At 38.5% G+C, this 14760-nt stretch overlaps 1 protein-coding gene and 1 long non-coding RNA gene across 2 annotated transcripts in view; one reads left to right on the top strand and one right to left on the bottom strand.

Moving 5' to 3' along the window:
• Positions 1–14760, top strand: part of astn2 (astrotactin 2) — a 306591-nt gene that overhangs the window by 161900 nt on the left and 129931 nt on the right. The gene's annotated exons all lie outside the window — the stretch shown is intronic.
• Positions 1–14760, bottom strand: part of LOC146666150 (uncharacterized) — a 32568-nt gene that overhangs the window by 4113 nt on the left and 13695 nt on the right. The window contains exon 2 of the long non-coding RNA XR_014912744.1: positions 639–704. This is a non-coding gene — a long non-coding RNA (uncharacterized LOC146666150). The remainder of the gene's footprint in view (positions 1–638; positions 705–14760) is intronic.

Genomic DNA, 14760 nt, shown 5'->3' with positions numbered 1-14760 from the left:
ATCTTTGCTCACCATTCTCATGATCATTTTGACCCCACGGGATGAGATCTTGCGTGGAGCCCCAGATCGAGGGAGATTATCAGTGGTCTTGTATGTCTTCCATTTTCTGATGATTGCTCCCACAGTTGATTTTTTCACACCAAGCTGCTTGCCTATTGTAGATTCACTCTTCCCAGTCTGGTGCAGGTCTACAATACTTTTCCTGGTGTCCTTCGAAAGCTCTTTGGTCTTGGCCATGGCGGAGTTTGGAGTCTGACTGTTTGAGGCTGTGGACAGGTGTCTTTTATACAGATGATGAGTTCAAACTGGTGCCATTCATACAGGTAACGAGTGGGGGACAGAAAAGCCTCTTACAGAGGACGTTACAGGTCTGTGAGAGCCAGAGATTTTCCTTGTTTGAGGTGACCAAATACTTATTTTCCACCCTAATTTACGAATAAATTCTTTACAAATCCTACCATGTGAATTCATGGATTTTTTTTTCACATTCTGTCTCTCACAGTTGAAGTGTACCTCTGGTGCAAATTACTGACCTCTGTCATCATTTTAAGTGGGGGAACTTGCACAATCGGTGGCTGACTAAATACTTTTTTGCCCCACTGTAGTTATATAGTATTGTTGAATTAATTCTCGATTACCTGTCACAGGCTGGCAAGCTGTCGAGGGTGGGACAGGTAGGTGGGATAGGCTCCAGCACCATCACCCTGAAATGGATAAGTGGGAGAGAATGGATGGTTGGATAATTCTTGAACACATTTGAACCCCTTCTGAGCTTCAATTTGCTTATCAAAATGAATTTAAATAAAATCAAATATCACATCTTTAGTATTCATGATCCCTTAGCCATTCAAAACATTTGAAGTAACATTTGTCACTTCACACACCGGGTTCTTATGCTTTTGACGATTGTGAAACTAAAATGTCTGCAGTTCACATTTTGGTTCCATCATCTCATAATATGACACCAATGTGGAACCTCTGATAAGTAGTTAAAGCATGCTAGGCTGGTGAAAATGTGTACGTCAGCTCAGGTTTCACTAACAACGTCACTCTGGCTTCTTGGCTAGCATTGTGTTAGTGTGCTGTCTGTGCAGATGCTTGCAAGTGCATATACATACATGTACACTTGAAAGGAAGCACACATGCATGATGCTAATTCTAACCTTAACCCTAACCCTCAAGGGAAAGTTATTCTTCGGTGGCTACAATTTACAAGTCTTTGTTACACAGCTTTGAAAAAGTATATCAGGGCAACTATGTAGGAAAGTTTGTTTGACTGACAAAATTATGTTTGTTGCCAGTGGTAAATGTTTTTATTTGAGCCATTTTAAATTATAAATGTATTAAAATTATTAATAAATTATTAAATTAAATGATTAAATTGTAAAACTTTACTCAGATTAAAATAGCTTATTTTCATTTTTACTGTGTATAGATAACGGGTCTACAAACTCAATTTGTTGTGGCAGTTCAGTTGCTCTGATAAGGTATCATGGCCAACTAAAAAAATTAGCTAATGCAGCAGAGTTCACTGCAAAAGGAAGTTTTTTTTTGTTTGGTTGTTTTTTAATTATATAATTTCAGAAGCTTTACATTTGAATAATTGTTTTGTCTTATGCATGTGTATGACATCAATATTGTAAAAAGCCATTTAATCTTATAAAAAAAGTGTCTGATCACTCTAGCATTTCTCAAACTCCTATAGCCGTATCATATATTATATGCTGAAAGTGTCACAGGTAACACTGCACCACAGAAATCAACCCATAAATGGAAAAAAACAACCTGATAAACATCAGAAAATGTTCACTTTATCTGACTGGTGGATTTTTTTCAACCATCTCTGCAGTTTTGTTTTTGATATCAAATTTTCAAGTAACTGTTTTGTAATACAAAAACTCTAAATTGGAGTAATTACAGAGTACAAATGTTATACATTGCTGCATAAATCTGTTTTTCACAGGCTTTATGAAATTGCCTCAGGTGCACAGAAATCCCAAGGCAATTGTACACATGCTTATTTTGACGGAAGTGGGAGCATGCTTCTCGATTAATTAGCCCAGGTTTTTCATTTACTTTGAAATACTGCTATAATCAGTGATGTGGGGTAAAAAAAAGAGGATATTTTTGTAGAGCAAAAAATGTTTACAGCCATATTTCTGCCACATGCTGATCAGATCAGATTCTGAATATTCATAATTGAATCGTGAAAGATCAGCCTTTCCATTTAGCCAAGAGGAAAAGCAATTATTTTAAAGCAATTATCTCCTTTGTGCATTTTGTTTTTCTTGACTTAAGTGCCACTGTTACTGCATGATGAATAGATCTTGGTGGGTTAAGCACAATTTTAGTTGGAAATTGAACACTTCAGAGAGAGCAGGAGCTTAGCTTTTGTTTACTTTGCAGCACAGGGGTTCGATTTAGGTTAAGGTGTAATGTGACTTTATGAAAGTGCCATTTTCACATCCTGAAATTACACCTATAGCTGCTTTTCGAAAGCACATTCTGCCTCTCACTATGAAAGCTGTTGTTGTTAACTTCTAGATGTACTCTATTAGGCTATATCTAAGACATACAGTATTAAACATTAACCCTTACACATAGAATCACAACCATTTACACTCGCCATCCAACATTATTTTCCATGTTCCAAGACTAATTTTGAAATAACCCCTAGAATAATAAGTCGATGTGCTGTATTTAGTTTATGATTAGTTTTCATAACCACTGGAAACTAAACAACCTGTCACACTGTCATGAATTATGCAGGCAGCTCATTATCCAAAACATTTTTGTGGGACAAAGTCCTATGGGAGCTTTTGGGGTTTCTTGCTGATGTTCTTTCCTTAAGTGCTTGTGAAGGCACTGATGTAGTCAGTTAGTCATGATAGACATGTTGATGTTGAAAGTGGTGAAAAGTAGTGTAGCTCTGACTTTTAAAAGTATGCGTCTCCATTTTCCATTTTACCACTGTCATTCAGCTCACAGACACTGTATATATGCATATACATATATGCAGTATATAGTGACAGTCATGGTAAGTGTCAACTTGAACTTACCTTTTCATGCTATAATATCCTAAATCACTTTAGGTGTCTTTCTCTTTTTTAAACCAGCTTATTATTTTTCTATTTCTTGTATTCCTTCATACAGTGACAAATAACTTTTGGATATCCTTGGGAGCGAGCATCGAAATCATAGAGTAATTCATTTTTGTTCCTTATGGGTAAGCAAATTAGGGCATGAATAGCAGTGCTGCCTCAGATAAGCAAAGTCAAGGCCAATCTTGGCCAGAGGTAATGGCATGTTCTTTTTTTCTGTGTGTATCTGTGTGGGTGGGAGTTTTGTTACTTTTTGTTATTATTATTATTTTACTCTCATTTTCTCATCACAAAAGTGGCAAAAATAGAGACAGTCTTTACTCAGATACTCTGTTAAGTTAAAGTGAATAGTACAGGCTCTTAAAAGTACTCTAAATAAGAAAGTAACAAGTATCTCTTTAAAGGACATTTCTACCAGCTATTTATTTGTTTTTACAAAGCTAGCCTGCATTTTAGGATAATATATTATCAGTAAAGTAATATTAGTAAATCAGAATACAAATGTTATTCCGATCTAAATTGTAATTTTTAAAAAATGTACTCATCTTGAATCTGTTATGCAGGACACAACCAGTGAAGCAAAATTAAAAAAACAACAGCTCAATTTTCTCGGCCTTACTTTGTAGAGGATGACTTTGCCTCTATGCCTAAACAGCAAAATGACTATAGTCAAGTGTTAAACTGGAATTCAGCAGGAGGGAGTACCCAAGGTTTGTTGTATCTTCAGTTGTAGTGGCTTCGTGTGAGGAAAACACAACTCACAATAAGAAGCAATAAGGAAGCACACACCTCTACCAAAGCGGCTCGCTCTCTGGGAAGTATTTATTTGTACCTTTTAAACATATTTTAGGAAGTTTGTAATGCAGTGAAAACAAGTTCAAAGTGCAGGTGTTTGTCCTGTTGAAACTCCTTTGAATATATTTCACATTATTTTGAGTATCATTGTTTATGTGGCTATAATCCATGTGCAGCATTAATTTCAATGTTTGAAAAAATAATACTAATAGAGCACCATATATGTATCAAAGTTATGTATTTAAATGATTATAATCTTTTAAATGCAACTCATGCCAACTTGTTGTTGTCAATCTACAAACCTATTGTCATTTTATATCTTTTATATCTATATCACTGTGAACTTCAGATCGATCTATTTATTGACCTTGTGATATATTTTAAATCTTTATACTTTCTTTTTTTTTTTTTGACACTTTTTATTTGTTTAGGAACATTTTTATGCAACAAGATAAAAGAAAAAAGAAAAAACAGAAACAGTATGAGGTCATGGGAAGATAACATACACCTGTACATACATCTGCACATCCACACATACATACGTCAACAAGTCTGCATTGCTAATTCTATGCATCAAAGGGTGCTGCCACAAGCTGTAAAGTCCAGCCATTTTCTCCACCGTCTCCTTCCCAAATCTCCCTGCAGTCGCAGAGTGAAAGTCATACATTCCATCAATTTGACGTCTTCCACTATAGAGGTAAAAAGTGTTACAGTGGGAGGATCTCTACAGAGCCAGCGTTTTGTTATGGCCTTCTTCGCAGAAGCCAAGAGAACTTTCAGAAGGTAAACATCATCTGCAACTAAATCGTCTGTAAAATACCCCAGATACAATGAGGTAAATGTACAAGACACGTGGAATCCCAACACCTCTGTAATTATCTTTATAACTTCCGTCCAGAAGGGTCGTATGAGTGGGCAGGACCAGAATATATGACCGTAATCAGCCATGACTTCCCCACAATTCCTCCAGCAAAACGCAGGTGTAGCACTGAATTTAGACTTCTGTTTAGGCGTTATGAAATAGCGTATAATGTTCTTCCAGCAGAAGTCCCGCCACATGTTGGAGTTAGTCGTGGTAAACTGTGTCTCCCAGATCCGTGCCCACCCATCTTCTGTAATCACAATGTCCATTTCTTTTTCCCATTTCTGCTTTATGTAAATCGTTGAGTGCCCTTTGAGCTTAGTCAGACATTTATACAGTTTACTTATCAAGGCTCTGTTACTCCCAGAGTCATAAGCATCAATGAAAATATTAACAATCGAGAAGTCTCCACGGACACAGCTCTTCAGTCTTTTGCCAATATAGTCACGGAGTTGCAAGTATCGAAAAAAGTCTTGTTTCCCGAGATCGTAAGTCTTGCATAGGGTATCAAAAGCCATAATTTTAGATTTTACAATAACCAAACACCCAGCAGTGATTCCATGCCACACCCATTGTTTAAATCTACTATCGTGGGAAGCAGGTAGAAAATCAGGGTCATACGCTGGCCACCTCAGAAGTTTTATCTCTTCCTGGAGTTGCGCCTGCTTGACCACTCCCCTCCATATTTTTAATGTAAAAGTGACCCAGTGGCTGGGCGTCAAGGTATCGTCCAAATCAGAAGCCGCGTGACCAAGTCTAGACTGGATTGGCGTGTCTGAGAGAGACATCTCAATAGTCTTCCACCTCGCACAAAAAGATGGATTACACCAACACACCAAGGACCTCAGCTGAGCAGATAAGTAGTAATTCCTTAATGAAGGTAGAGCCAAGCCCCCTTTGTCTTTCGGCAACTGCAAAGTAGAGAACTTCACCCGTGGTCTTTTGTTAAGCCAAATGAATCTCGAAATCTGCTTATTCCATTCCCTGAATTGCTTCTCTGGAATTTGAATAGGTAAAGCAAGAAAAAGATAGAGTAGTTTGGGGAGAATATTCATTTTAATTATCTGTATCCTGTTGCCAAGGTCGAGAGGGAGCAAGGCCCAAATGTTGAGATCGCTATATATTTCTCTATTAATACGACTGTAATTAATATCGTACAGTTGTGTCAGATCTCTAGGCAGAAACACTCCCAAATATTTGATAGCAGTTGCCTCCCAATTAAACTTGAATTTTGCCAGTAGTGTCTGGTCCGGAGAAAAATTAAATGACAGAACTTGAGTTTTTTTGACATTAAGGACATACCCTGAATACAGGCCATATGTTTCCAACATCCCCATTAATACTGGTATACCTGAGCTGGGATCCATGATTGTCACCAAGACATCATCTGCATATAAACACACCTTGTACTCGTCCCCTCCTATTACAATCCCTTTCAACGATGTTTCCTGACGTATAGCCTGGGCTAGAGGTTCGATAAACAAGTTGAAGAGGTAGGGGCTTGCTGGACACCCCTGTCTACATCCTCGTTCTAAAAAAATAGTATCGGAGAGGCTACCGTTAATTTTTATTCTGGCAGTAGGGAGAGAATAAAGAGCTTGGAAACATCTTATAAACTCGCTACAGAAACCAAATCTTTTCATCACTAGGAAGAGGAAGTCCCAATTCACTGAATCATATGCTTTTTCAGCATCTAAGCTAAGAATAATTGAGCTTTTTTTCTTATTATTAATGTGTTCGATGATGTGTAAAGCTCGTCTAATATTATCGTGGGTTTGTCTATTTTTCAAGAAACCCGTTTGGTCTTCATCAATCAAAGAAGGCATTACAGCATCCATTCTTCGCACCAAAATAGTTGTGTATAGTTTATAGTCTGAGTTCAGGACACTTATAGGCCTATAAGATTTGCAGTTTAGTCTATCCTGTCCCCCCTTTGGCAAAACCGATATGAAGGCCTCCTTCCAAGAGGGAGGTACCAGACCTCCTTTCAAAATGTAGTTAAAACTAGTTTCCAACAGGGGAAGAAGGCTTTCCCTCATGGTTTTGTACCATTCGGCAGGGAGCCCGTCGGTACCTGGTGATTTATTGGATTTAAGGCTGGAGATAGCTTTAATTATTTCTTCCCGAGATATTAAGGACGTTAACTTACTATTTGCTTCTCGACCAATCGTAGGCAGGTCTAAGGAATTCAAAAAGTCAGTCATCTTATTTACATCACCCTGAGTAGATTGACTATATAAGGATTTGTAATACTTTTCAAACGCTTTTTGAATTTTATCCAGGTCAGTTACAACATTGTTACCAACCGGGTCTCTAATCTTATAAATATTATTTTCAGCTTGCTGTTTTCTAATCCGCCACGCCAACTGCTTCGCCGCCTTAGGCCCCGCCTCATAATACCTCTGTTTCATGAACCTTATGTTTTTCTCTACTTCTTCGCTCAATATCTTATCTATCTCCTGCTTAATCTGTCTGATCTGGTGGGTTACTGTAGTATTTTTATCCTTTAGACCTGACTGTTCCAAGGCCATTAATCTATTCTGCAGTTGTAACAATTCTTGTGACTTTTTCTTTTTAATCATGGTCGACCACGCAATTATTTTACCTCTGAGGACAGCTTTGGCTGCATCCCATACAATACTGTGATTTGTCTCTCCATTATCATTGTCCTGCAGGTACAAGTTAAGATCGGCTGTCATTTGTTTCACAAAAGCGGAGTCATTTAACATACCGGTATTTAGTCTCCACAAAGTTGTCTTCCGTGTCCCGTCCAAATGTAACGTTATATAAAGTCCACTGTGGTCAGAGACATCTCTTGGACCTATTCTGCAATCTTTTATCCTGTGTAAATCCCTATTAAACATAAAACAGTAATCTATCCTCGAATACACTGAGTGTCGAGCAGAGTAAAAAGTGAATCCTGACGCTGACCCATGGATAGATCGCCACACGTCAATAAGCCCTAATTCCGTTAACATTCCTTTAACCCGTTTCCCTCCAGACGTGCTTTTCCTGTCCCTATTATTTGAGTCTAATCTGGGATTTAACAGTAAATTAAAATCTCCTGCACAAATAAGAGTTCCCACCGTTTCCTTAGAGATCAAATCAAATATCTTCTTAAAGAAGCTTGCGTTGCTTCCTGGGGGTGCATAGACATTTAATAGTGTGACCGTCTTATTCTCTATTCTACCTTTTACTAAAACAAACCGACCTTCCTTATCACTTATAGTAGATATATGTTCAAATTTTATTTTATTTGAGATAAGGATAGCTACTCCTCGTTTTTTCCCGGCCCTATACGATGAATAAAATGTATGTCTGAAACCCATCTTTTTTAATTTCTCATGTTCTGCATTATCTAGATGAGTTTCTTGCCAATATGCCAAGTCTACTGTCTCCTTTTTCAATTTGGCAATTAATTTGCTTCTTTTAATAGGGCTATTCAGGCCATTTACATTTAGTGACAGCATTTTATAGAAATTATAAGCCATCAAGTGGATATGTGGAATACAACATAATCAACCCAGACCTCAGAACATCACAACCAGAACTCACTGAACAGCAAACACACAAAAAATTAACAGGAGCTTCCAATACAAAGGATATAACAGTATCCTTTGACATTGAGGGGACTGGCCACAGGGTGGGGCCCCTCATCCGACAAGAGGGGAGTGACCGACAAAAAAGCCAAAAAAGGGCAAAAAATAAACGAAACAGTCTCTTATCGCTACTAGACATAACGTGGTGGTTCTCTAACCATGTCCGTAGGCACCAACCTAAAGAAATATGAATTCTGAAGGATACGAAAGTCAGTGTTCCTGCGGTTAGATTATCAAAACTCTACCGCCAGCTATCTCACCGTTGTCCCGCCATCAGCTGTTCACTCGTCTGCTGACACTTTTTCTTGCTCCCTCCGGAATGCTTGGAGTTTTTCCCGCACGTGCTGCTGGAAGCCGCCCCCGCAGTGTGCTGTCTGCGTTTCCCAAGGAAGTAGCTGCTTTATCGTGTCCTCTGTCATCCTGTTGGTTTGGTTCCCCAAGGTGATCTTACCCACGGCTATTCCCCGCTTTCTTAAATCCTCGGCAGCTTGGCTCGCGGTATTATATAGGACATTGCCTGACGCATAAAACACTCGCATCTTACTTAGTGGTGTCTGGAAACGGATCCCGTTGTCCTTCAAAGCCTTCTTAACTGGGATATATTCCCGTCTCCTTTTCTGCACTTCCAGAGAGTAGTCATGATCGAAATACACCCGTTTGTTTTGGATATGTACCCCTTTGTTCCACGCCGTGCGGAGAATCTCTTCTTTAACAGAGAACCGGAGGAAGCGCACTATTATTGAGCGTGGTGGGGCGTTCGGGGGTGGTTTCGGTCCCAACGCGCGGTGTGCGCGCTCAATGCCGAGAGCACGGTCCGGGCCGAAATCTTCGCCTAGGTGTTCTTTGATCAGATTTTCAACAAAGGTAGTCACCGACGAGCCCTCCGAGTTTTCCGGTACGCCGTAGATCCGGATGTTCTTGCGTCTAGCGCGGCCCTCCATATCGGACACCTTTTCCTGAAGCGCCCGTTGATTTTCCAACAGCTGCACAAGTGTATCCCTAACACCAATGTCCCAGCGTTCCGAGTCAGCCATGTTGTCCTCGACGTGCTTTAGCCGACCAGTCATCTCCTCCACCTGATCCGCCATCTCGTGTAATCTTTGATTCAATTCCTTAGAGAGTTCGGCCATTTGCTTCTTTACATCCTCCCGAAATTCCGTACCGAATGCTTTGAAGTCACTCTTCAATTCGGTTCGCAATGTAGCCATTTCGGCCACCAGTACGCTACTCACAGCATCCCGAAGCCAACCCAGACCTTCACCTCGGTCGCCATCTTGTCCCGATGCGAGGCTTGCCTCACTAGCCGCGGCGTCCTTCTCCATTTCACAGTCAAGAATGTTTCGTAGCCCGTATCCTCCCTTTTTAGATTTATCCCCACTCATTCTTGAGTCGAAAAATGGCAATGTAGCCCTAATACAGCTCTCGAGTCCGGGGAAACACACGGTTGGTGCCGGAGGTCACTCTCTATGCGGCCATGCGGTGCTACGAGCCACCGGAAGTCCCCTTTATACTTTCTTTAAGGTAACAATACACACCACACAAGTTAGAAGGTTTTTTATTTTTATTTTCAACCAATAAATCAGTTGACCTTGAAGATCTTGGTGGATGCAAGCCATTGCTAACATCATACCACTCTTCAGCCTTTTATCAGAATTCAAGATTTTTTGAGCTGCTGTGCTTACAGGCGTAATGACATGCACATCAACAGGCAAACACTATCAAAAACATAACTTCCTTTGCTGAGGTAATAATTTTCTGTTGGTAACTCCAGTAGTTTTTTGTGTGCATAATGTGATGAGCTAACCTGTGCTCCTGCTGCTCTGAGGTTTACTGCTCATTGTGAATAAACTGAAGGCAGCAATATGTAAGTAAATGTTACATCCCCTACTAATTGTTTAGTATTTATGCTGTCTTCATATCAGACTCTCTCTTGCCTCTCGTGTTCTGTCTTTCTAACGTCTCTCTCCATCTCTGGGTAAAGTTATGTGTCGTTCTGTCCCAGGGAAATATAGCAGCTGTATTTTTAGCTAGCAACACACTGTGCGACAGATTGCACACAAACAGTTTGTATGTTTGCTGATATTTGTTAAGGTAATAGAAACATTTCATTTTAAATTATAAAAATGTCCTCTTCATTATCACTAGCAAGATGATGAAGTACTGTGACCACAACTTCGAGACATCTGCATTCATTCTGGCCCTAGTGTAGCGCTATAAATGATACATCAGTTAAACAATTTTGTCTCTTTCATCCCTTTGTGTACGATAAGCTCCAGTGATGGAGGAGGTAAAAGTAAAAAATTTCCACAAGAATAAACTCAAGTAAAGTAACTGAAAATTGATAATATCCCACCACTGTTGATAATAAAACACATGTGAGTTTTAATGACACAAGATTTAAAATACAGTATGTTGCTGGAATGTTTGATACATCCATTCATATCAATACACTGCAACAAAAAGTGTCGATGCAGAAATAGATTAAAGAGCCTTCCTGATTTCTCTCTCAGTACATATATTCATGGTAGTTTTAAGTGATGCACACTTCAAAGGGGAAAGCAAATAACCTCTTCTGTTATTCATCTATAAAGGAGTTTTTATATTGTATTTTACACCAAACTGTCTATAAGACCATCAAAATGTATTTCAGTTTTTCTCCCTTTAGCCCTAACCCTTAAACTTCACATAGTCCCTGGTATTTAAAGCCAGACGCTGCAAGGAAGATTATTTCTGGCAAACATCAATACTATATTTCTCTATATTTCTTTGCTCTTAGCTCTGGTTCATTATTAGCATCAATTAGTATAAAATTCATTATTCAAGAACCAAAGGTGTAAGTACAGTACATGCAACATTTTGAAATTGCACATAATTCATAAAGCCATAAAATAAGAGCTAATACTAATTTATTTATCTACATGGACTTCTTTGTGTGAGCCAACTAACAAGCACAAATGGTGACTTAGCTATTAGTAAAGACTGTCTTTATCACTACTTTCTGTTTAATGTAAACACATGTTATAGTATTAACATTCAATCTGGGATCCATGTACAAAGCCTAAACATTTTTTTTGCACTGTTCTGCTGAGTTGAGTGTTTGATCTTGTTAGCGCATCAAAAACTTAGCGTTGACATTTAGGTTGATCCTTTTATTTAGCTCAATGCATTCAATACATACAGTTCTTTTTATTCAGTTCTCACGTTGTCATATTTTTGTTTTTTGTAAGTTGTTGATATTTAAAAGTCAATTCTCCAACTCACTGCCTTACTTACTGCAATTTAAAGCTACCTAGTTATCGCATTTCTACTGATTTTTGTTTAACCGAGGTCAGTATTCAGAAATGTTTCATGGAAACCTAAATACAAAATGATTTAGGCCCCTAAACTGATCTTGAAAATAGGATTTTTGTCAATAAGGAATAATATAGTAGCTGGTGACACCTCAAGCTAGTGATTAATGATCTCACTCAGCATGATCAAGTGAACCATCAAAATGTGCCATTGCCAATAATTCAATACAACTGCAACTGTGAGTTTCAGACCAGGAAAAACGGACATAAATTCACTTCCACACTCTCCAAATATACGTCAAAAAATGTTTTACAACTACATAGTCAAATCAAACAATTGATGCATCAATCTTTATATTATCACTTACGTTTACCTGCTTTTTTCATTGACTACATTTTTCCCTCAGTGGTTACAGAAAGCCCAAAGAAAATGCACTCTATTCAATGTCGAAAGTGCTTGATGAGAGTCAGCATATTTGTGGAGAGCCAGGGCAAGAACATTAATCAAGTGCAGGGGCAGACCAATAAGGGGCTCTGTAATCATGCTGGAGCAGCGCTCTAACTTTGAGCAGAGTCGCCTGGTCATTCATCATCAGGAAAAGCAAGAGGCAGAGAGAGAGATTAATAACAAGTACATTAGTCAGTGTTTAGCTGCAATCATTGGGCTTCTGGGTCAGGCAACAGTCACAATGCCAAAAGAGATGATCTTGATTAGGTAATGGTTTTGAAATGGATATAAGTGATTTACAAATCACTGAAACACTATTAAATTTATAATTAGCAATTGTTAAAAATCGGGTGGTGGGAAAACACCTGTTTTAACATCAACTTGTTTAACACGTTCTCTGCCTGACAAGCCTGTCTGTCAGGCAGACCAGTTTACCACCCAGGCTGCTTTATTCCTGTAGCCAATGCAGTATGTATAAAATGTAGTTTGACAGGATCTTGCTAAAATAAGCAAGGCCTTCAATGGAAAAAAAAAAACCATCATCTGCACGGTAATATTCAATTTAGCCATGCTGTAAGGTCTAATGCTCCCCAGTACTATCACAGATGATGGATTTTGCATTTTATGAACAAGCTGGGTGGTTTCTCTCATCTTTCATGCAGAGGACTGACCCTCCATGATTTCAAAAATAACTTTATATCGCAAGAATGCTTTTCACTTCACCTCATTCCATCTTAAATAAACCTGGCTGCAGAAAATGTGTTGTCTTTCTAAATATTATTATTATTATTAATAATAATGATGATGGATTGCATTTATATAGCGCTTTTCGAGACCCTCAAATATATTATTGTGGCATTTTAGAGTTTATAAGTTTATTTTAGAAATTACATTTCTGTTTGCACCAAAACATTGTTGCTTTCCTGAACCTGTTCTGTGTTTTCCACTAAAGGATCATTCTTTGTTTTTACATACAATGGCACCTTAGAGTCATATTCGATCGTGAGCATTCAAAACTGCCTTTCTGCCTTGTCTACTTCCTACAAAGATTTCTTCAGATTGACTGATAGAAGACATGATGAAATACCAAAGAAAAATTCTGTCTCTGGTTCATCTTGTATCATGCATTTTTTGTTTGTTTGCCTGTTTTTAAACTTGCTATTTACTAAGTCTATAAGAAGAACTGGTTAGCATGCATCTCACAGCTTAGGTAACCCGTTATTTTTATCTGCCTCACCTTACCCACCCTCTGTTTTCGTCTGAATTAAGGAGTCATTTGTCAGTGCTTTCAGTACCTTGCAGAAGGAAACTGATGCTATGAATGCCACGTGGTGTTTTTAATTCAGAAAAACTCTTTTTGGTTGTTTGTTTGTTTGTTTGTTTGCTTTTCTGTATTTGTTTTTAATTACATTTTAGCGCAGGACAGTAGCAGTACTAAATTTCTCTGGCCTCAGAAGCAAGGAGCTACCCACCCTTCTCCTGTGAGCAATTACACATACTTGACATTGACATTGAGCAACTGTCTTAGTTGCCTCTCATCCTTTCCTCACTGTATGTACCTGTGTGTAAAAGAATATTGTGTGTGTGTGTGTGTGTGTGTGTGTGTGTGTGTGTGTGTGTGTGTGTGTGTGTGTGTGTGTCTCTATAAATTGATGTGCAAAAGTTTTGAGCCCCACTCATTTCTTTTTGATTCCACAAAACCAGATCAATAATTCCCCAGGCTTTTTGAGGATCTTTTGAAATTTTTCTTTGGACATTGACTGCTTTTTCACTCATGTTCAGTCCAGTACCTGATGATTTTCACAGGAATGTCTTTTTCGTTTGCTTGTTGGTTTGTTTGCTAAGCCACCTATTGCCAGCCTGTGAATCATTCGAGCATAATGAACCAGTTTTGGTTCCAAATCAACAAAAAAGATAACTCAGTTTACAGGCATAAAATGGTATTTTTGCGCCAACGAGGTTTTTCCCAAACACCTATAAACTGAAACTGTGGCAAGGCGCAGGCATAAAAAAAGCAAATGAGCAGTATCTAAATGTGATGTCCATAAGAAATAGGACACAATCCAGCAAAGACCTGACACAGGACACGTGAGATCAATCTCCCTCTTCTGCTCATTCACCCACCAATGTTCACTGAAGCCTCATAGGAAATGGTGTCAGTGGAAAGGTGGCTATCCAGAAGCTAAGGGAGTGAAACAAAAGGAACAAAAGGAAAGACTGAACTATTCCAAACTGGTCGGAAAATCACTGACAACACGTATAATGGAGTGATGAGAGAGGTAGAGGAGTGAGTGTTTACAACTGCTTCTGAATACCTAAAGAAATTACAAGAAGCTTGGCTAAGAGAGTTCAGGATATATTGAAAAATAAAGGTGCGTAAACCAAATATTGACTTTCAAACTTGCTTGAATTATGCAAATTCATTTTTGTCTTATATACTGCATTCCAATTTATGTTTGACCATGTTTCAATAAGTAATAAATCATAAAGAAACTGCTGCACTTGTTTCCTATTTTCCAAGTGAAACATAAATAAATCAGGGTTGGCTAAAGTTTTGCACAGTTTAGCAGATAGAGCTGCGTAATGGAAGCATAAAAGATGTATATTTAAATTCTATTTCCCTACCTTGTATATATTCGGTATACAAAATAAACCATGTATCTGC

This window comes from Rhamphochromis longiceps, linkage group LG7 (assembly GCF_057381845.1).
Source record: "Rhamphochromis longiceps isolate RC_006_pf linkage group LG7, R_longiceps_female_GT1.1, whole genome shotgun sequence".
NCBI classification, from domain to species: domain Eukaryota; kingdom Metazoa; phylum Chordata; class Actinopteri; order Cichliformes; family Cichlidae; genus Rhamphochromis; species Rhamphochromis longiceps.
Note: the sequence above shows the minus strand (reverse complement) of the source record. Positions and strands in the feature narration are given on the sequence as shown.